Source organism: Pectinophora gossypiella, chromosome 28 (assembly GCF_024362695.1).
Source record: "Pectinophora gossypiella chromosome 28, ilPecGoss1.1, whole genome shotgun sequence".
NCBI lineage: Eukaryota > Metazoa > Arthropoda > Insecta > Lepidoptera > Gelechiidae > Pectinophora > Pectinophora gossypiella.
The window spans coordinates 1,849,535-1,873,563 of record NC_065431.1 but is presented as its reverse complement, the minus strand read 5'-3'; the positions used below and the strand labels follow the sequence as shown (position 1 = coordinate 1,873,563).

The following is a 24,029-nucleotide window of genomic DNA, read 5'->3' as shown; positions in this document are numbered from 1 at the left end:
TAGAGCAATAAGGCCGCCCAAATTGTACTGTATTCATGTGTTATGTCTGATTGTTTAAATGTAGTTCTGTGCAATTAAGTATATTTGATTTGATTTGAAAGTCCCCCATTAATTTGTTCAACATCATAAAATTGATTCCGGGAGATAGATTTTTTTTTTTAATTTATTAAATCAATCAATCAAATCATTTATTGCACAAATATGGTATTTTAGGTGGTAACAATAAATAATATTTAAGTAGGTACGGTCACGAGCATTAATATGTATACACTTTGGTACCATGTCACATTAACTTTTTTGACAAATTGAACTGTAAGTCTCATTAAATGTCAAATATGTTAGTGCGACAGAGTCCTAAAGTGGGTACATTATATTGCTCATGACTGTACAGCATATTTTGCCATAACATAGGCATGGATATTTGTTAGTATATTAAGAATAGAATAGAATAGAAATTGTTTATTATAAAAGGACGCCACACACAAAGACAAGACAATAACATCACTTATTTTTTTTACAAAACAATTACAAAAAGCATAGAAGGATTAAAATGATTGCTTTTCAATTGATTGAGTGGAAGCCTGTGCCCAGCAGTGGGACGAATACAGGCTGTTTATGTTATGTAAGGTACTTTTTTTCAAAGATGTGCTTTTCTTAATAAAGTGTATTTACCTAGATATTATATTTTTGTCTAGGGAGAAGAAAGAAAGAAAATATTTATTCGGCATACTTAACAGAATAATACTCTCTCTTGAGTTTGAATAATACTCTTAAATAGCTTTATTGCTTATTATTGTACATTATTTTAGTTTGTATACAGGGTGTTAGTGAAATCGTAACGAAAACTTCGAGGGATGATTCAGACCATGATTCTGAGTTGATATCAAGTGGAATTTTCCGTGCCGAATTTTTCGTAAATTTTAATATAAACAGGTATAAGGTTAGTAGTAGTAAAATATTAATTATGTAGTTAGAATATAAATGCGTTTCGGAAGTATGTGCCTTAACCTGTCTGTATCGGTCTTGTTTTCCCTTCGAAGGTCAGACAGGAAATGGCTTTGGTAAAAAACCGGACCTGTCAAATCTTTAGGCTAGGTAAGCGGACCCTGTGAAAAAACGGATTAACGCAACGGAGATGATGATGATTACTCAAACAAGGTACAAATAAACTGTTAGGTTAAATAAATAAATAATTAATAAAATTACGGATAGACAAACCGAAGTTACCCACTCGTAAATGTTCAATGTAACAGAGTTATGCTGTTATTTAAAAAGCAAGGTTGCATCGTCGCCGGCAGTAGTAGTAGATGCGGCGTGGCCCGCGTTTGCCTGCACAGAATTAAAAAAAAAACCAAGTAAATTTTACGGTTGAACGTTTAGTTACTTGTGCCTGTGTCAAATTGAGCCGAATTTAAAAAGTAAAGCTTATAGTCGGCCATTGGATAATTTTAAAAATTCGAATTGTGCAGTGATTTTCTTTTTCGGAGCTCCAGTTTTTCGAACTATTTATTTTTTATTCGGAAAAGGGAAGGAGGTGAGTTTGAAAAAGTTTTTACTCTGTTCGTTCTTTGTTCATAGTTATCTATTACTAACCGATTTTAAAACAGAAGGAGGTTATTTGTACACTATAATCAAGAATAACTAAATAAAAATAATTGAGGAGCTCGGTGGCGCAGCGGTAAACGCGCTCGGTTTGCGATTGTTGGAGTTAAGCAACTTTCGCAAAGGCCGGTCATAGGATGGGTGACCACAAAAAAAAAGTTTTCATCTCGAGCTCCTCCGTGCTTCGGAAGGCACGTTAAGCCGTTGGTCCCGGCTGCATTAGCAGTCGTTAATAACCATCAATCCGCACTGGGCCCGCGTGATGGTTTAAGGCCCGTTCTCCCTACGCGTATCCATCCATAGGGAAGGCCCGTGCCCCAGCAGTGGGGACGTTAATGGGCTGACGATGATGAATCAAGAATAAATAAACTTGCTTTATAACATAAATAGCACAACGCCCCTAAGCCCCAAAGGAGTAGGCAGAGGTGTACAGTCATGCATGAGTAATATCATGTACCCACTTTAGAACCCTGTTGCACTATCATTTGACATCTAATGAGATTACGATTTAATTTGTCAAAAAAGTTAATGTGACATGGTATCAAAGTGTTTAGTGGCCCACTAAACATGTTTAAAGACCCTTACGCAAGCTACCCCTAGTGCTCGTGACCGTACAGTATTAATAATATGATTGATTATACACCCTCTTCTAACCGGATATGTTTAAGTTCCATGTAATAGGGGGGAGCCTGTTGCCATTCGCATAACTAATTTAAGAGCCACGCTCTTGTCGGTGTAGCATTCTCCTAACTCTCCATGCTACTTTTTAGGGAAAAATAGGGCAGTGGTTTCCCTCTTGCCTTCCGCCCCTTAGTACTCTGTCTGACGCGAGTGGGATGGCACCCAGAGTAGTATATTTCAAAGCCGTACTAGGACTCCTGTCCTACGCCTTTGAATAGTACTGACAGTTACTGCTGCTCTCAGGTTCCAGGTTACAGTCCCTGTGACTTGCCCCTTCCGTCCTGCGTTGCCGTACCGATGGCTCCCATCATCGCCTCTGTAACCGTATCTATTGCCATTAACCGGGCACAAATCCTGAAAACCACGTGATATCAATTATCTAAAAGCCACATATGAACTCAAATTCATAAGTCGAATTTAGAAGTTTAGAATCCCGAGCCAGGATTCTAACCTGTGACTGTGACATTTCGATGTTAGTCGCGCATTCTTCGAACAGTGCTATCGCGAATTAATAATAAAAAAGTTTATTTACGTAAAACCTACGACACACATCTAATATACAGGTGTTAGTGACATCGTAACGAAAACTTTGAGGGATGATTCAGACCATGATTCTGAGTTAACATCAAGTGAAATCTTTTGTCGCAAAAATCATGACTTTTTTTTAGTTCTCGTAAATTATTTTCAATTCTATACTTTTGCGATGGAAAAATTCCACTTGATATTAACTCAGAATAATGAGCCGATTCATCCCTCTCAGTATTCGTTACAATGTCGCTTACACCCTGTACAAGTACATACAGGTACCTAACCATACAAGTATGTATGGGTGTTAGTGGATAGATAGGATGGTTCAGATCATGATTCTGAGTTGATGTCAAGTGGAATTTCCTGTCGGAAATTTCATGAAAATTTTTGTGTTTTTTTTAATTATTTTCAGTTCCATACTTTTGCGACGGAAAATTCCACTTGATATCATCTCAGAATCATGGCCTCAATCACCCCTCAAAGTTTTTGTTACGATGTCACTAACACCCAGTATAAAGGGGAAAGTTCACTGACTGACTGACTCACTCATCACAAAATCTCAGAAACTACAAGTTCTAGGAGTCTCAAACTTTGCATGGAGGTTCATTGTAGGATGCTCCACATTAAGACAGAATTGTGCGAAATTCAACCCCTAAGGGAAGTCAAAAGGGGTAGAAAAGTTTGTATGAAACTTTGCCTTTGTTTTAATAGTAGGCTTTTATGCGTCCGAAGTCACGGGTAACAGCTAGTAATATACATTTACAACATTAAAATATAGTTACACACATTCATATTTAGTTGGAAAACATAAAGGTACCTATATTCGAACAGTTTTAATGAATGAATGCACACACGCGCACACACATTCACACACACACACACACACGCACACACAGACTCAAACACGCATAGATTCTTTACATTTACTTTACTACATACTTCTTTTGTGTACGGTCACGAGCATTAATATGTATACACTTTGGTACCATGTCACATTAACTTATTTGACAAATTGAACTGTAAGTCTCACTAAATGTCAAATATGTTACTGTGACAGAGTCCTAAAGTGGGTACATTATATTGCTCATGACTGTACCACTCAATTTTGATATTTTATGTTTTTGTTTTAGCTTTTATTTCCTATATTTCTAAGGTTTTCTTCTTCTATCGTGTGGGTTGTGAGGTGAATTACCAACCTCATCAACCCTGGTGTCAGGGTTATTATTGAGCCGCCAAAGACCCCTGACATGAATATGTAACGACTGCTTACTTACATCAGTAAATAGTAACCGGGACCAACGGCTTAACGTATTCCGAAGCACGGATTATCTTACTTTCGGACAATCAGGTGATCAGCCTGTAATGTCCTAATCAAACTAGGGACCACAAAGTATTTTTTGTGATATGTCCCCACCGGGAATCGAACCCAGGACCTCCGGATCGTGAGCCCTACCCTCAACCACTGGACCACGGAGGTTACACTTAATTTGATGAGCGGGACTAACGCCAAAACAGCCATCTTAGCGTGCCGCTAGTTTTATCTTAATCAACCCCGGAAGGGTCATGGCTTGAAGATAAGTACGTTCAGTCATTAACTTTTTATCTTTTACCATTGTACATGTACAATGTGCATTATAATTTTGGAGTCAGTACTTCCCTAAGTCCAACTAAAATTATTGTTATTTTAATAATTACGAACAACAAAACAAAATTTTGTAATAATGATTATCATTCGAATGTTTGGTTGGTCAGACAGGCAGTCGCTTCTGTAAAAAACCGGACCTGTCAAATCTTCAGTTTAGGTAAGCCGACCCTGTGAAAAACGGGATAATGCTAGGGAGATGATGATTCGAATAGTTCGGGCTCTCATCATCATCAGCCCATTAACGTCCCTACTGCTGGGGCACGGGCCTTCCCTATGGATGGATAGGGAGATCGGGCCTTAAACCATCACGCGGGCCCGGTGCGGATTGATGTTTATTAACGCAGCCGGGACCAACGGCTTAACGTGCCTTCCGAAGCACGGAGGAGCTCGAGATGAAAACTTTTTTTTTGTGGTCACCCATCCTATGACCGGCCTTTGCGAAAGTTGCTTTACTTCAACAATCGCAGACCGAGTGCGTTAACCGCTGCGCCACCGAGCTCTTCGGTTCGGGCTCTAAACCACTGAAATTTGACATACCTGCCGCCGCTCAATGACAACTCTTTACGCAACTCATCGCAAGATGAACTAAGTACCCACACCTCACCGAGCTTTCTGTTAGACCAACGTGATAGGTGAGCCGTGTCGCCGTCTTTAATGGTCGGTTCAAATATTCTTTTTGCTTTGTTTTTCATCTTTGAATAGCTAATAGATCAGTCAACTTCACTTGCCAGAGATCATGTCGATTGTGTCCAAAGACAATATGGTTCCGGATAGTTCGACCACTAGGTGAAGGCCTCGAATTATATAACTTACCGACCTGGCATTGAATCTTTGACCGCGGGCATCGCAGCCACAGTCTATTAACCTCGTCTGTTATGTATATAGACAGATGGCAAGCCATTAACGAAGCGAAAATTGCGTTTTTTTTTTCGTCGTGATTTACATACATAACTTAAACTTACGCCTATTTCCCACCGGGGTAAGCAGAGACTATAGAATTCCATTTGCTTCGATCCTGACACACTTCTCTTGCTTCCTCCACATTCATCAATCGCTTCATACACGCACGCTGGTTTAGAGTAGATCGTACTAAACCTTTTCTAAGGACATTTCCAATTTGGTCAATGTAAGTTCGTCGTGATTTATCTATAGATTTGCCCATATGGCCATATGGGTCCGTGACTTGCCCATTCCGTCCTGCATTGCCGAACCGATGGCTCTCATCTCCGCCTCTGCAAGCTCTTCACCCGTATCCTTGGGCAAGGGTTCTACGTTATCCCTTTATGTCTGGGTCCCTATCCGAACTCAGCCACTATCTCACTTCGGCCTACTGAAGTAAGAGGCGCCCAACCCCGCAATTCTTTACACAATCCATCCACACTTTCTTGGCAACTTTATAGAAATAAATAAATAATTTTACTTTAAAAAACACTAATTTTAATTTGTTAATAAAGTGGACGAAGTATTGCAATTCGATGAAGAAATAATTGTAAGGTGTCATTGAACGATTCATACAAACTTAATCCACTCAATACTATCGCCAGTATGTCGGTATTCTACAGACTTTGGGGAGTGTGCCCGCGATCTACAAGAGCTCATTCCACCATCCCCCTTTTATCTTCGGACTTCCAGACGTGCCGGGTTCCATCCCTATTTGATGGATATCCCAACTATTCGCACAAAGCGCTTCGCATCGTCCTTCATTATACGCACTGCTACGGAGTAGAATTCTCTGCCGTCTTCTTTATTTCCCAATGCATATAAGTGTTTAGGTTGATTCGTACCTGCGACCTCAAAGTGAGAGGCAAGCGTTCTACCAACTGGGCTACCACGGCTCGGCTGTGGGTTGCATTAGAATGTTTTTTTTTTAATTGTAGATTTGCCGCATATCGCATTAACTACTTGGCCGGACAAATGGGGAGCGCTGAAGGCTCTCACCCGGTCATTAAAATGAATGAATCAATCAAATGTACTTTATTGTACACAAACAAAAGTTATAAACAGTTTTAAAACATTTAGCAACAGTACAAATGCGGCCTTATTAAGTGATTATGTAGTTGTTTATTGCCTGCTTCAAACGAGTGAGGTAAGAAAGCAACTAAGGTAGAAAGTGGATATGGTATATTAAGAAATCAGAATCATTTATTCAACGCAATAGACTTGACAACCTAGTCAAAAGATACTTTTTACGAAACGTCAAAACGAAAGTTTTCTTTGGAGTTTGTATGGAAATACTGTCCTGTGACGTCATCAATAAAAGCCCGGGTTCGAATCCCGGTGGGGACATATCACAAAAATCACTTTGTGATCCCTAGTTTGGTTAGGACATTACAGGCTGATCACCTGATTGTCCGAAAGTGAGATGATCCGTGCTTCGGAAGACACGTTAAGTCGTCGGTCCTGGTTACTACTTAATGATGTAAATATGTAATGCTCAATTATAACTCTGACACCAGGGTTGATGAGGCTGGTATTCCACCTCACAACCCACACGATAAGAAGAAGATCAATAAAAGCGGTGAAATTTCATAGTCATTGTAGCATAGTTCTTAAATAAAATTTGAAAATAAGTCGCGAAGTAAAAACGTAAGTACAAATTAGCCCTTCAAAATAACGGCCTCCGTGGTCCAGTGGTTGAGCGTTGGGCTCACGATGCGGAAGTCCCAGGTTCGAATTCCAGTGGGGACATATCACAAAAACAAACACGATTTTAATTTACAGACTAGAATGAGTACCAGTTCCTGGCCTAATTTTACTTCCATTTCTAACTATAACACAATACTTAAACGATCTTGAATAACATGGTAATTAACCGTTTAATTCACTTCTAAAAACTGATCTACAAAATGATCTTGAAAGATCGATAATAACTATAGCATCTCATGAATTATGAAAATAAATCGATTGTTCAAACTACCTATCCATTACATTCAATTTTGCCGCGTCCATTTTTTTATTACATCCGAGAAAAAAAAATGTTATTCGTGATCAGTACCCAACGGGGTCAGTGTCAATACTGCACGTCAAATGCTGTTGTTTAAACCTAAAATCGGCTTTAAATCAACAATTCTGCATACTGAAATCCTTTTAGCCAACAGTAACGTTAACTTTGTAAAAAGTTTTGAATACAAACTTAATTTTGCAGTTAAACGTGAGTAGTTTTAGAAGCGAGTCGACGGAAATGTGGCTTTGTGAAGTGCGTTAGTAAAGTTGTAAGGTTACAGAACAATTAAAAATGTCTGTTTAGCATACAATAGATTTTTTAATGCCTAAGTCTAGGTTTAAATAAAAGTACTAAGTACTCAGGCAATCCTTTAGGTAATTTGAATGAATGAATGAATGAATAAGAATTTATTTCGGATTTGAAATCCATAGATGTTAGTAAGTGCAAAGTAACTTAAACCTAATGTTAGTAACAGGTACATAAAACAAACAAAAGCAACAAAAATAAAATATGATAAATTTATCAGACCCGATTTTACCGGCGGACACCATATCCCGGCTTGACTGGTATAATATGGAGGTCCGTCCAGTATGCCCATATTGGGCAATCAGGTCTGTCACACAACACCTTCAGGACTATACTGGGCCTCCCGCGCACACGCCGCATTATTGAGGCAACTCTCTTCCGCACAATAGCATGAAAGCCATCTGTGTGTGCCTCGGCAAACATGCCTGATGCGCTACAGAATTTGTCAACTAGTTGTCAACTACTTTTTCTTCTTAACGATGTCACGAAATAGAAGAAAGAAGTTGGAAAGGCCCTAGCGCGCATTTTGCATGAGAACCGCTATCGCCGGTTCAACCCTCACTTCAGGACCACCGACCCCGCCGGCGTGGTCGACGATTTCCTTAAATCAGCGCTTATCGCTATCGACCCACTATGGTCGATTAATCCTTTCAAATATTTTTCCTCTCAGACGACGCCCAGAGCCGAGGTTCGCGCCCAACTGGGCACCCTCATTCCTGTTGTCTTAAATTTTGTACCGGATGAGAGCCTTCAGCGCTCCCATTTGTCCGGCCAAGTAGTTAATGCCATCTGCGGCAAATCTACAATAAGTCACGTCAAAAAAAAACTGCCGTCTTCTGTATTTCCGAATGCATATAACCCGGGTGCTTTCAAGGCTAGAGTGAACAGGCACCTTCTGGGCGAGCTCGCTCCATCTTAGGTCTCGTCAATTCCTTCGGACAAGTCTGGGGCCAAGAGCGAACCCATCAAAGGTAAAAAAATGCGCGTTAGGGCCTTTCAAATCAAATCAAATAATTACTTTATTGCACAGAACTAAATTTCAACAATCAGACATAACACATGAATACAGCACAATTTGGGCGGCCTTATTGCTCTAGAGCAATTTCTTCCAGGCGACCACCAAAAGGAAACAAACATTTACAAACAACTTGGATGCGGGATGGTGCAAGAAAAAATAAATACCTAAAAGTAAAACTAAATTTAATAATATATAATAAAATACTCTATACTTACTATACTTACATAATTATTATATATTATATTAATAAATCACTACATAGCATAAAACAAAGTCACTTTTTCTGTCCCTACATCGGTTCTCTATTTTTTTCTCATAAAATTTTATGTAATAATTTACCATGGCATAATGTTACTTGTCCTATTATTAGTTACGCATAGTATTAATTTGTCATAACTTTTTAAGCATAATTTTGAAACTCATAACTACGATAAGCATAATAATTAATGACAATAATGATATATAAGCATAATTATTATAAGCATAAAAACTATACTCCGAATAAGAAAAGTTTTTGCACAACTTTTAACATTTCCGAAACTTACTTTTTCCTTGGCTGCATTTGATTCATGATTGTCACTTTATATTTTTTGACTCTATTTCATGCTGTTGGTCATCATTCAGTATACTTTTCGTGTGTAAGATAAACATGCTGGCGGCGTAGGGGTGGCCCAAGGGCCACCTCCGCCCCACCCTAACCTACCGTTATGCCTTGTAAAAATTATGACAAAACATTTATCTACGTATTATTCTAAAAAAGAATTATGGATACCTATTTATATGCGAATCAAATTTATACCAACAAATATTAGTCCAAAAATAAGTTATACCTAACAAACCAGTATTCTTAGATGTTATTATGGGAAAGTGCTATTATGCTAAAAAACGTTATGCAAAAAGGATTATGATAATTAAAATTATGACAAAACCATTTATGCATTTTAAGAGAATCCCCCTACATCCCTATGTACGCTTAAATCTTTAAAACTGCGCAACGGATTTTGATGCGGGTTTTTTTAATAGACAGAGTGATTCAAGAGGAAGGTTTATATGTATAATAACATGCAGTAAATACAATACAATACAATACAAAAAACTCTTTTTTGCACATAAATCACATAAAAAAATAAAAATAGTATTATAATTAAATTTAAATAGTGGAGAAATACAGTTATTTTTGAGGTTTATAATGTGATGTCGTAAATAATTTAATTTTTTCCTCAGCATTGCACCCGACTGACGCCGGGGCGGGTGTCGCTAGTTCAATATAATAAAATACATATTTACCAAAAATATACCTAACCATAATCTAACCACCATCCGCCTTATCTGCCTTTCCATCCTCTTCCTTCTATTCCGTGGTATCGACCATGATGATGGCGCCAACATGGTGTCTTAGTGAGATATAGCATGGATTAAGGTTACTTTTGAAAGTTAACCATAAGTAAACCTAAATTAGTAGTTGTTGGTTCCGGAATAGGCGCGCCTTTTGCCTACGCAACAGTCCTTGAACGCAGTTTATATTTTGTACTAGCCTAATCAGCCGGGTCTGCATGACAATCGCGCCGCGCGCTACGCGAATTATATTGCGCGCTTCGGCCAATAAACGATACGAATGCTATCTACGTAGATGGATTTCAAACGGCTATTGGTCGAAGGCCTCGATATAATTCGCGCCGCGGCGCGGTTACCGTGCAGAGCCTCGCTGGGTATCCTAACCTATAGCATAGAATAAGGCATAGTATAAGAAAACCCCATAACAGAAGGAGATGAGGGGGAAGGGGTGAAGGGGTACACACTTTGGTACCATGTCACATTAACTTTTTTGACAAATTGAACTGCAAGTCTCACTAAATGTCAAATATGTTAGTGCGACAGAGTCCTAAAGTGGGTACATTATATTGCTCATGACTGTACGCTGTGATGTTGTAATAACAATGCGAAAATACGGATGTGCCTTGATACAGAATAAGAAAAAGTTAATTTATTAATTAATTGTAAAATATTCGTCGAATATATTAATAGAAAGAAAGAAAGAAAGAAAGAAAGAAAGAAAGAAAGAAACATTTATTATTTAGGACACTATAGACGTCAATATATATCAAAGTTTAAGTAATTAAACAATTAATTTTATAAATATGCAAATATGTTTACTTTAGGCAAAGTGGTGATTAAGTTATGCATTTTTTTTTTGTCTTTGACAGTCTATTTTCTGCCCACACCCTTAGAGGGAGAAAAATAAACTTGCTTTACAAGTCAGTCGATTACATAAGATTAAAAATCTTTTAAGGGGCAATGTATACGTTTTTACAATAAGATTCCCATTGACATTCAGAATTTGCCTTTCAACTGCTTTAAAACAGTAGTTAAACAAAAACTTTCCAAAAAAGGTTATTATAAAGTTAGTGATTATTTAGAAGATATGAATGCATGGGATTAACTGTCTGAGAACTGATATTAGGCAGCTAAATTACTCAATTGTATATCAATATTTTATGTTTATTTATTTATTTATTTTAAAGAACATCTAGGACCCTGTGCCGAGGTTTTTCTTGCAGCTTCTTTTCCCCGGCTATACAGGTTGTGAGAAGCTGCAGTAGTTTTAGGCGGATGAGACGTTCGTTATGTAAAAAATTACGATTCAAAGTGTAACTATGTTACCTACTGAATAAAGATATTTTTGAATTTGAATTTGAACATATACTCACGCACATACCCACTATAGCCACGTAAGAATCGAATTTCAAGACACAATTACACGTACTTGAGCTACTATGCCATCTGCGGCAAATCTACAATAAGTCTTCTTAGATGAATTGCTTCGATGTGGCCATTTTAAGCCCCCTGGCCACGACAAATGTACAGACTTGTACTTAGTTCAATATTCTAGATCGGTCCTAGCAATAAGTACGCCACACAAGGTTATATTTCGCAACTAGCGACCACTGCGCAAACAGGTGCGCAGCATAAATCTCAACAAGACATCTGTTAACTGTCACTTAAGCAATAGCAGATCACGCCCGTATCCACGAAGGGCTAGGCAGAGATGTATACGGTCACGAGCATTAAATTAATATGTATACATTTTGGTACCATGTCACTTTAACTTTCTTGACAAATTGAACTGTAAGTCTCCCTAATGGTCAAATATGTTAGTGCGACAGAGTCCTAAAGTGGGTACATTATATTGCTCATGACTGTACACACAGACAGGTAATGGTGCTAATTCCCGCAGACGCCATCTAATTTTATTTTAAGTTAAACCTGTCATTTTCTTATCCGATGGAAAAGAAAGGGACGGGTAATCGACAGGCATAAAATTTATGGAATACACGTCAATTTTTTTGGGGCGGAAGGCAAGAGGGAAACCACTGCCCTATTTTTCCCTAAAAAAGTAGCATGGAAAATGCTGCACCGACAAGAGCGTGGCTCTTAAATTGATGATGATGATCGTCAATTTTAGGTAAGCAGAAATCTAAAACAACCGTCTAAAAATTTTACATCAGCCAATAACCCGACAGAGTTAAGTAGACACGTCAAACGGATTTCAATACCAGCGATCTTGCCTATTTTATTCGCTCGGGTTATTCATTCGTTTTAAAATTAACTTGTTGACAATCATCCGTCCCTTTCCCTTTCGGCGGATAAGAAGATGACGGGTATACATACATAAACTCACGCCCATAATCCCAAATGGGGTGGGCAGAGCCACAAGTACATAACATAAACTGCCTATACACGTCCCACTGCTGGGCACAGGCCTCCCCTCAATCAACCGGAGGGGGTATGGAGCATACTCCACCACGCTGCTCCACTGCGGGTTGGTGGAGGTGTTTTTACGGCTAATAGCCGGGACCAACGGCTTAACTTGCCCTCCGAAGCACGGAATCATCTTACTTTTAGTACAATCAGATGACTCAAACCTGAAAAGTCCTTACCAAACAAAGGACAGTCTCACAAAGTGATTTCGAAATGTCCCCATCAGTAATCGAGCCCGGCCCTCCAGATCGTGAGCCTAACGCTCTAACCACTAGACCACGGCTATTTAACCGTGACTATTTTTTCATAGCACACGCATGCATAGAGCCAACACTTCAAAATCGTGTGATGCTCTGTCGCGGAGCCACCACCTCCAATTCAGTTGAAAACGATATAGATTACTGTACGTACCATGTACATAGTGTACGTGAAAAGATTTTATGTGTACGTGCTATAATTAGAAAGAAAACAACAAATTAAAGTGGCTTCGCTGGAGAGCATACTCCCCAGCGGAGCCACTCAGTTTGCATACTTCGAGATGTTTTCTTCCTGTAAATTGAAGTATAGTTTGATGTACGTACTACGTACATAGTGTACGTGAAAAGATTTTATGTGTACGTGCTATAATTAGAAAGAAAACAACAAATTAAAGTGGCTTCGCTGGAGAGCATACTCCCCAGCGGAGCCACTCAGTTTGCATACTTCGAGATGTTTTCTTCCTGTAAATTGTAGTATAGTTTGATGTACGTACTACGTACATAGTGTACGTGAAAAGATTTTATGTGTACGTGCTATAATTAGAAAGAAAACAACAAATTAAAGTGTATATGACGGCATGAACAAAACGTGAAGCGCTGAAGATTTTAAGAAACAATCTCCTTGCGAGAACTTTTTATCTATGCACAAACTACTAAGAGAACCTATTTCAGACGAACGTCTCTCATACAAAACAAAGAGCCTCAGAATTTAGAGTATGACACTTGATTTGACATATAAAATTATATTGCCACACGCAAAAATAATTGTGGGGTTGCCATAGTAATGATATGGCACGGCGTGGCAGTAGTGATAGCTTTAAATTATTTAGATTACTTTAAATTTTGATGACAAGGTTTAGTGACGGATCGGTACGGCACTGACAATTTATGTCAAATCTGTCATAGATACACGGCCGGAAACGTTCATACAAAAAAATTGTACCATAGCGCAAATGTATCGAGTTTAGAAAATGACAGCTACTTCACCCCTCTCCTACTTCATTTCACCCCTCTGCGATCTTCCGCCATCTTGGGACAATCTTAGGTTAGGATATAAACATAGACACAAGGGCAGGCGCTGCCCGCCCGGCGTCCTAACCAAACAAAATCCAAAATCAATCATTGTTTCATTGTAGTTTTATAAATGTAAGTGATCGAGTGAAATTTGCGTTGAATAAATTCCGTAGTTAGCCTCTCAACTAGAAAACTGTGATATCTATACAGTATGAGTGTAAGATAAGTAAGCGAAAAGACGAAAAGACGCTATATTTCACCAGTTTCCTAAAAGTGAGCTAGGAAGAACTCTAGAAGTGCAGAAGTTACAGTGTTTGTGTGATGACAATTTGCGAAGGCTTAGGACTACTGGGAACAATTGTGTTTGCCATGCGGATTGCACAAAGACATTTTTATTAAAAACTATCCGGGTCTCTCAAGATTAGCAGTGTTATTATAAACAAAATATTAAAGGGTACAGATGTCTCTAGATTAGAGAGTTTAGAGGAAAGTTTGCCATTAATGCAAAAAGGCATATTTAAAATAATAATAATAAAGCTCTATTTCAGAAAAAAAATCCATAAAATATAAAACAAAATTAAAAAATAAAATGTGATACAACTGCAGTCTTTTTTTTATAAACCTTGTCATCAAAATTTAAAGTAATCTAAATAATTTAAAGCTATCACTACTGCCACGCCGTGCCATATCATTACTATGGCAACCCCACAATTATTTTTGCGTGTGGCAATATAATTTTATATGTCAAATCAAGTGTCATACTCTAAATTCTGAGGCTCTTTGTTTTGTATGAGAGACGTTCGTCTGAAATAGGTTCTCTTAGTAGTTTGTGCATAGATAAAAAGTTCTCGCAAGGAGATTGTTTCTTAAAATCTTCAGCGCTTCACGTTTTGTTCATGCCGTCATATACACTTTAATTTGTTGTTTTCTTTCTAATTATAGCACGTACACATAAAATCTTTTCACGTACACTATGTACGTAGTACGTACATCAAACTATACTACAATTTACAGGAAGAAAACATCTCGAAGTATGCAAACTGAGTGGCTCCGCTGGGGAGTATGCTCTCCAGCGAAGCCACTTTAATTTGTTGTTTTCTTTCTAATTATAGCACGTACACATAAAATCTTTTCACGTACACTATGTACGTAGTACGTACATCAAACTATACTTCAATTTACAGGAAGAAAACATCTCGAAGTATGCAAACTGAGTGGCTCCGCTGGGGAGTATGCTCTCCAGCGAAGCCACTTTAATTTGTTGTTTTCTTTCTAATTATAGCACGTACACATAAAATCTTTTCACGTACACTATGTACATGGTACGTACAGTAATCTATATCGTTTTCAACTGAATTGGAGGTGGTGGCCCCGCGACAGAGCATCACACTCAAAATCCCAGTTACCGTTGATGAATGATAACTTCAATAAGTTAAGGTCATGTTTGCAAAAATAAATAATTATTCGCCACACAGTCGACAGAACAAGGTTTTATCAATCATGTCAGAGAAACAATTTAAATAATAATTGTACTATTAGCAGTAACAATTTGTATATCGACGGTAAAAAGCAATCCTGCTGTAAACCACACCCTGGCCAAAATTTTTTTATTTTTGATTCGGAATCAGAAAAAAATTCTGCGTCGAATGGTCCTATTCCCATGGCTCTACGACCTCTAGAAATTTCTGTACAGCGTTGGGATTTTGCTTATTTTTCCAAAAAGACAACTGAATATTTGCTGTAAATAGCATTAAAAACAGCATTTTTCTGTGATATGTCTTTTACATCAATTTTGCTTTTGCAAATAATTTGATCTTTGTAGTTACAGCACTATTTAATGGTGAACAGTGCGGGTTACTGCATAATTGCATAACACATTTAAGTAACGTACTGTGTTTACTACATTTATTAGACAATAATCTGTTGATCGGCGTTGTTTACTACATTTTAAACAAGTATGATATTACAGACAATGACAACTTACGCCAATTTAAAAACATCGTTATTTACTGGTCATGCGCATTTACCACCATTATAATACGCGCTCGCGCGTATATGACCGCGGGTTACCGCGTCGCTCAGTTACTCCGCGACAGTCGGGAAGGAGTGACATATTTGCTGTAACTATCTTACGCTACCAATATGGAGTCATTTTTTTTATTATTTTTTCTACTCCTCTACTTTAATCTGGCATTTAAATAACCAAAAAGTCTAATATAAGTACATACATAATTAAACTCTTTGAAAAAGTGTACGCTCTATGGCCTATAAAAGCATTGTTTACAAAGTGTAACTGTACTATAATGTCGCCAAAAAAGCATTGTTGTTGTTTTTTTTTTTGACCTGGAAACTGGCACCTTTACTTTGTTTGGTGCCATAGATATACTTTTAAAAAAAAGTATACATTTGCCGCCATTTTCCCGCGCGTTGGAAAATAAATTGGAAAATTTTTGTGTTTCGTTTAAAATTACGTCGTCGTAGAAAAAGTATTGTATGCAACGTTGTATAACTAGGTCAAAAAATGCTCGTGGCGTCTCTTATTGCGATGTTCGCCAAGGCTCACATCGCAACTCACGCCACTCGCATTTTTTGACCCTTCTTATACAACTGTTGCATAAAATACTATATTATTACTTATACGAGTGGGTCACGGGATTGTCCATTTGGAGTTGGTCTAATCCTTATATCTGCCACTAGCGAGGTCAAGCCCACCGGGTGGTTACCCGTTGGGGTAGGCCCGGTGAGCGCACGTCAGCTTGCGGCGATGGTCGTCAGTTTTATACTGTCGTCCGGTGTTGGAGGGCTGCTCCGTCATATTGCTCGGTCTGAAGAAGGTGGACGCTTTGGGGCGACGACTGTTAACTACCACTTGGAAACGTCACTCACCCTCGAAGATGACCACTATACTAATTATTCAGCGAAGAGTAGTAGATGTGGACAGCCTCGTTCTAGTCGTTGGCAGTCCAATGGAGATGGTCAATACCGCCACTGAACTGGATTAGTAGTGAGGTCAAGCCTCTCACTATAATGGGCACCGGATCTATCTTGCTTCGGATGGCGTCCAGGATATCGTAGAGTAGCTGGATAGTCTGCTCCAGCATCTCCAGCTTATTCACTGTAGGAAGTAATGTCTCCGCCTTGCCTTCTTTTCCTATGGAGGGGCGGCGACCGCCGTTGTTGTTGCGGTTGGTGTTGGTCGTGGTGGTTCGGAATCCTCAGCGGCAGACAGGGCAGGTTTTGCCTTCTTGCGTGACTGCTTCGACTTGTGCGGTTTATGTTCATCTGGACGGTTGCCGCTGCCAAGTGCGAATTCTGGGCTGTCAGTTCGCTGGGATGCTTCGCGACGGTAGCTGCTGCTGTGGGTTTCGAGGCTCTTGCACTCGTTGATGGCGTAGTGCCCTCCATTCGTGTTGCCAGCTCGCGCATTTTTACCGGGCAGGATGAGCTGTTAGCCGGGTGAAGTCCGCTGCAGTTGCAACAGGTAGCCGGTTCCTCACGGGGAGGCATGCAGTCTTTCGCCACATGGCTCATACCGCATCGCACGCAGGCTATGGGACGATGACAGTTGTGGCTGCTGTGCCGGAATTATTGGCAGTGGTGGCACTGTGGCGCTTGGGTCTTCTCTATGGTTTAACTTTTATACCGGGCATGCATATAGGAGTTCGGAGGTTTCGTAGATCTTTTGGAACCCCAGTGTTTGCCGGATCTCCACGAAGAAGATGCAGCCAACCTTGCCTGTTCGGGCCTGGATGGACCGGATATACTCCTGTTCGTAGCCTCGGTTCTTCAGCTCCTCCTCGAGTTTTGCGATGTCGGTATCCTCCGGTAATTCGCGGGTCGCCAGTTTCAGCGAATGTTCCATCGGGGTTGTGTACGTGAACCAAAAGAGTCCAGTGTCTTTCTCCAGGTTGGTGACGTAACGCTGGTAAAGCCTGAACTCCTCATCGGTTTTCGCCACGAAGCGTACTCTTTTGTCGTACGGACGCGCGTTGCGAACATGGCCTAACTTATCCCACACCTGTCGGAAGTGGTGCGTCCAATTGGGCAGATGATTCACCACTGTGGGCGGAACCTTCTTGCTCGCAATTGCGAGCAGTGGTTGCAAACTCACCGGAGCTAGAGCGGGCGCAGGCGTGGGCGTCATCCGCAGGGATAGACATGGAGGAGCATGTGGGGGTGAGCCAGGGGTAGTGTAAACCGCCGCGTATGAGCGCGGTGGTGTCGTCTCCATGTCCAAAGAGGGCATGGAGAAACCGGAGATCGATATAGGTTTTGGTGCGTTGACTACCGTTCTGGCGGTGTTGTTATCCTCTTATTCCCGACATGTTCTGCTCTAGGGAGTTGGGGTAGCGGCAGTGGAAAAGGGGATAGCCGAAGATCTCCGCAAGCGAAATATGGCGTGGGCGTCGTATTTGGTGTGCGGCGAGTTGCGGCTTGAAGCAGCGGCTGGCGCCATAGGGATGCGCGAGCGAACAAATGTGCGCGTTCGTTCCTTTGTCACGCCTGCCATTGGGAGAGCCATGCTTCGACCTTAACGGCCTAGGCGTGGCAGGACTGTACCGGTACGAAGCTTAGCGGGCCGTCTCACAGAGCACTAGCTACTACACTCTTCCCGGTGAGACTCGCTGTCTCAGGAGCGGTAACGGTGGTATCGTTTGTCACCGCGCAAGAGAGTACTTTAAAATACACCTTGATCAGAATTAAGTCACAGACGCAGACCAAAGCGGCGACACAGTTCAATCGTGAATCAATCGGCGTGTTCCCACCCTACCTCCGGCAAGCCGGCAACCGAACTACGTCACCACTTCCGTCTAATCCACCGTCCGATATACTGCGTTTTCACATAACGTAGATGTAAATCCATTGTCTCATAATTTATTATAACCAGTATTGTTGTGAAAAGTTTATTAGAGTGCTTTAAATATCATACTTGAGCGTTATCATTTATCGCCACCCAGAAGAAGCCCATACATTCGTGATAACCATACACACATACCTACATCTTCAAGCAAAGAATTCATACAATCATTGTTCAGAGGAAGTCAATCCAGCAGATGGTCAGGATTTAAGGAACCACATCCACCAATCAATGGTCCTTCGAGCCGGATTAATCTTTGGAAGAAGATTTGAAAGATAAATCAGCGAATTATATAGCGTGGAGAATACCGTAGCTAAGTACCCACTTGTGCTACAAGCAAGTAAGAATCAGCCTTAATTTATGAATAGTCAGATACCGTGAACTGAAGTGAAGTAGTTAAAGTGAGCCCGTCCAATAATATTAAGTTACCTATTTCTATTAATTCACATTATAAGAGGTAATTAACCAGTTATATTCCTGGTAATTTGATTTAATATTAATTTCTAATTATTACATTAATTTATGTGCAATAACCACGCATATAGATTACTTTGTTATCTAATTCACTATTATTATAAAACATCGTGAGTTGTTTACAACATAGAAGCGCGTTGATCAGCGGCTACGCGTGACGTAGCCTTTTGTTCTCGTAGCTGGAAGCCGGGCGCTTTGGAATGCAGTTTTATAATGCCTACGGCTTGTTAGTGAATTGAACCCAAAGTTGTTTACTACTTATATTTTATATTGTTTTTAAAATCTAATTGCATTATTTGCTTTTTACGTAAGTAAAACGCAAAATCAGTTTATTTATAGAATATTGATTGGTTATTTATAGATAATAAAATCAAGAATAATTATTATTTATTTTCGTACTTAATTAAATAATTTGTTTAACGTTTTTCATAGCTCATCAGAATGTTAGATTTAAAGGATTTAATTAGAAAACGAGGTTCGCTAAAGGGTAGGCTTACCACATTTGCTAATTATGTAAGCAGCTTAAAGCCTGTGTTGTCTATTGTGCAACAAACGGAATTAAAACTCCGTTTATCCAAAGTAGACGAATTTTACAAACATTTCGATGAAGTTCAAACTTGTATCGAATGTGAGGTGGATGAAAGTGAAATAGCAACACAACAATCCGAGAGACAAGAGTTTGAGAATCAATATTATGCTATTTCAGCCAAGGCTATGCAAATGTGTGAGTGCAATGAATCGTCGCAGAGTGATGATGATAACGACTCATCTGAGGAATCGTATGTTTCAGGAAAGTCTTCAGCGAGCAAAGTGGTTCGCGGCATTAAGTTACCTACCATCCAGATCCCCAAGTTCAGCGGCCAATATGAGAACTGGCTTGAGTTCCGCGATACATTCTCGTCGTTGATACATAAAAATGAATCCATCAACAACATTCAAAAATTCCATTATTTGAGAGCTTCTATGGAGGGTGGTGCTGCACAGGTAATACGATCGTTGGAGTTTTCATCCAACAATTACACCGTCGCCTGGAAATTATTGTGCGATCGCTATGATAATAAACGGCTGTTGCTGCAAAACCATGTTCAATCCTTATTCTGTGTAGAACAAATCAAAAAAGAATCGGCACAGTCAATTCGAAATATTATTGACACATATTCTAAAAATCTTAGGTCTTTAAAAATATTAGGGGAACCTACACAGTCATGGGACACGCTTATTATCTACTTGATTAATTCCAAACTTGATGCTAAAACATCCCGCGAATGGGAAGAACATAAAAATAAACTCGATGCAATCACACTTTCGAAAATGATGAGTTTTTTGAAAGATAAGGCTGATTTGTTAGAAACTATATACATGAATAATAAAACAGACAAAATTAAACCAAATACCGATCATGTAAAGGGCTTAGCTACAGTTACCCAACAATCGTATACGTTTACATGTCCCGTTTGTAATGGAAATCATCGCATATTTAGTTGTGAAACATTTTTAGGGCAAACTGCACATGAGAGAGCAGAGTCTTGTCGTAGACTGAGATTGTGTCTCAATTGTCTGCGAAAGGGCCATCGGGCTCGCGAGTGCAGATTAGGTCCGTGCACACAGTGCGGGCATAGACACAACACATTATTGCATTTTGATTCATCCTCAAAGGGGCAAGTACAGCCACCAGTTGACGCTGCGACGTCGCTCTCAGTTCACGTGACGGAGCCGGTGTTGCTCTCAACGGCGGTGGTATATATTCGAGATAAATACAATGAGCGTCATGAAGCTAGGGCTGTTCTCGATTCCGGGAGCCAAGCATCCTTTATGACGGAGGCATTATTATCCAAGTTAAAACTGAAATGTACACATACACATACGTCAGTGGTAGGCATAAATAATTCAGTGTCTCAGATATCCAAGCGTTGTAATACAAGTATAGAATCCAGAGTAACCCCATACAAAGTCGAGATGTCATTTCTAGTTTTACCAAACATTGCGAATCTGTGCAAGGATAGTGCTCGTATACAGGATTTAAATATATCCAAACAATTGAAATTGGCAGATCCCGAGTACTACAGTCCATCTAACATTGATTTATTGTTAGGTGCAGACATTTTCTGGGATCTTATAGATCAAGGCCAAATACGTCTTGGGCCGCATAGTCCCGTGTTACAATTAACAAAATTGGGCTATATAGTATCGGGGCCCACCAGTGGTCTTGCTCAGTCAATTCATAGCAAAAACCAGGTAATTACTTGTAATATGATACAAAATGATTGCACAGATATACAGGACCAGTTATACAAGTTTTGGTCGCTTGAAGAGACAGAGAAACATTCAGAACCAGTTTTATCCATTGAAGAAAAGCAATGTGAAGATCATTTTATACAGAATTTTGCACGTAATCCAGATGGTCGATTTGTAGTGTCGATTCCACTTAAAATGCCTGAATCATGTTTGGGCGATTCATTTGAACGTGCAAAACAGTGTTTTTTATCTCTTGAACGTCGTTTACAACGTCAGTCACGATTAAGGCAAATGTATACAGATTTCTTATTCGAATATAAGGAGCTAGGTCATATGTCACTATGTTCAAATACATCTAAATCCGATAATAAAAAACAGTCTTATTATCTGCCCCACCATGGAGTTTTACGAGAAACAAGTGAGACAACCAAGCTGCGAGTAGTATTTAATGCAAGTGCACCGACGTCGTCTGGGTTATCGTTCAATGATTTGCAACTAATCGGCCCCACAGTGCAAAGCGATCTTTTCTCGATTTTAATCAGATTTCGACATTTCTCGTATGTTATGACTGGTGACATCGAGAAAATGTACCGGCAAGTGTTAGTTACAGATTCACAGCGATCTTTGCAAAAAATCATTTGGCGAGACGATCCTAGTAAAGAGCTTGATGTGTATGAGCTAAATACCGTCACATACGGCACGGCGTCGGCCCCTTTTTTGGCTATTAGATGCCTGAAACAGCTTGCAATTGAATGCAAGAACCCTTTAATTTCAAAAATTATAGATGAAGATTTTTACGTGGATGATTTGGTAACTGGAAGTCAGTCAATTGAGGAATTAATTAAGATTCGCGACGAGGTTTGCAGAGTGCTATCTACGGGATGTTTTAATTTGCGTAAAATAAAATCTAATATTTCGAATTTTGCAGTCATCCAAGCTAATTCGTGCGTTCCCTTGAATTTAGGCCAAGAAACCGCCAGTACCACCTTAGGGCTTGGTTGGTCTCCAGCAACGGATGAATTATATTTTTCTCAAACAATTACAAGCGATACCCAACCTACTAAGCGATCAATTTTGTCCTCCATTGGACAAATCTTTGACCCGCTTGGTTTGTTGTGCGTATTTATTATTCAAGCCAAAATTATATTGCAAAAACTTTGGTTGCTTAAAGTCTCATGGGATGAGCCGTTGCCTCATCACATCATTACGATTTGGCAAAATTTCTTGTCTGGCTTAACATTCTTAAATAGTTTGCGTATACCCCGCTGCGTGTCTGGACATAATCCGACAAGAATCGAACTTCATACATTTTGTGACGCCTCACAAGATGCTTATGGAGCATGTGTGTTCGTTCGGACGACATCTAGCGACGGTATTATACAGTCCCGATTATTATGCGCAAAATGTCGAGTCGCACCTTTAAAACCAGTAACAATTCCTCGGTTAGAACTCTGCGGAGCCTTAATAGCTGCCCGTTTAACTGACAAAGTCATTCAATCCTTTCGATTACCGATTCAAAAATGTGTTTTATGGACTGACTCATCGATAGTATTGGGTTGGTTAAAAACAGCACCCAATAAATTAAAACAATTTGTTAAGAATCGTGTTGCGGAGATACAGGAGTTGTCACAAAATCATACATGGCGTCATATTAATACAGATCAAAATCCAGCTGATTTATTAACTCGCGGTATAAATATGTCTGATATTCAGAATTTGGATTTGTGGTGGAAGGGTCCACACTTTTTCAGCGAAGATGAGAATAGTTGGCCTACTTCTAAACTTGACAAAGGTTCTACTTTTCTACCTGAAGTAGTTACACATTTAGCAGCAGCAAGAGAAGTGAATGATTCAGTCATAGATTTTAATAAATTTTCAAGTTTGCTTAAGCTGAAAAGGTCTTTCGCTTTCGTATTAAGGTTTATACACAATTGCAAGAATCGTGTTTCGGATGCAAAACTGAGCGGTCCACTAGCCGCAACGGAGTTAAATAATTCATTTAAACATTTATTAAGACTATCACAAATACAATCATTTCCAGAATACATAACGTTACAAAATGAGCAAAACCTGTCAAATAAAAATACACTGATAAAATTATCTCCTTTCTTAGATGATGATAAATTGATAAGAGTTGGAGGGCGTTTAAACAATTCACATTTTCAATACGACAAAAAGCACCCAATTTTATTGACGAATAAACATCCAATTACGAAGCTTATATTTACGGAAGAGCACAAACGACTGTTTCACGCAGCCCCACAATTACTACTGTCTTCAATTAGGGAACAATTCTGGCCATTGGGCGGTCGAAACATGGCTAGAGCGATCGTACACAGGTGTCAAAGGTGTTTCAGGATGAAAGCTAAAACGATCAATCCTATTATGGGTCAATTACCTGAGCAGCGCGTAAGTCCTGGTTACCCTTTTCAAACAACTGGTGTAGACTATGCCGGTCCTCTTATTGCTGCTGACAGACGGGGACGTGGATGCAAGCTTATTAAGGTGTATGTCGCGGTCTTTGTGTGCTTCGCTGTTAAAGCTATTCATTTGGAATTGATCAGTGATTTAACTAAGGAAACATACATTGCTGCTTTGCGCAGATTTATTGCACGACGTTCAAAGCCTGTAACGATTTTCTCTGATAATGGCACCCAATTTGTGGGAGCCAAAAATGAAATTAACAATTTTCTTAAACAAATTTCATG

The 24,029-nt window shown here is 39.5% G+C and overlaps 2 protein-coding genes across 3 annotated transcripts in view; both read left to right on the top strand.

Moving 5' to 3' along the window:
* LOC126379097 (acetyl-CoA carboxylase) overlaps positions 1 to 24,029 on the top strand; it is a 255,256-nt gene that overhangs the window by 197,217 nt on the left and 34,010 nt on the right. The window contains exon 55 of one of the 2 annotated variants that reach the window (XR_007568242.1): positions 2,847 to 2,890. The exons of the other annotated variant lie outside the window; for it this stretch is intronic. The gene's annotated coding sequence lies outside the window, so the exon portion shown is untranslated. Of the gene's footprint in view, positions 1 to 2,846; positions 2,891 to 24,029 lie in introns of those variants that run through there. 2 annotated transcript variants of the gene reach the window in all.
* LOC126379159 (organic cation transporter protein-like) overlaps positions 1,315 to 24,029 on the top strand; it is a 48,237-nt gene continuing 25,522 nt past the window's right edge. The window contains exon 1 of the mRNA XM_050027814.1: positions 1,315 to 1,534. The gene's annotated coding sequence lies outside the window, so the exon portion shown is untranslated. The remainder of the gene's footprint in view (positions 1,535 to 24,029) is intronic.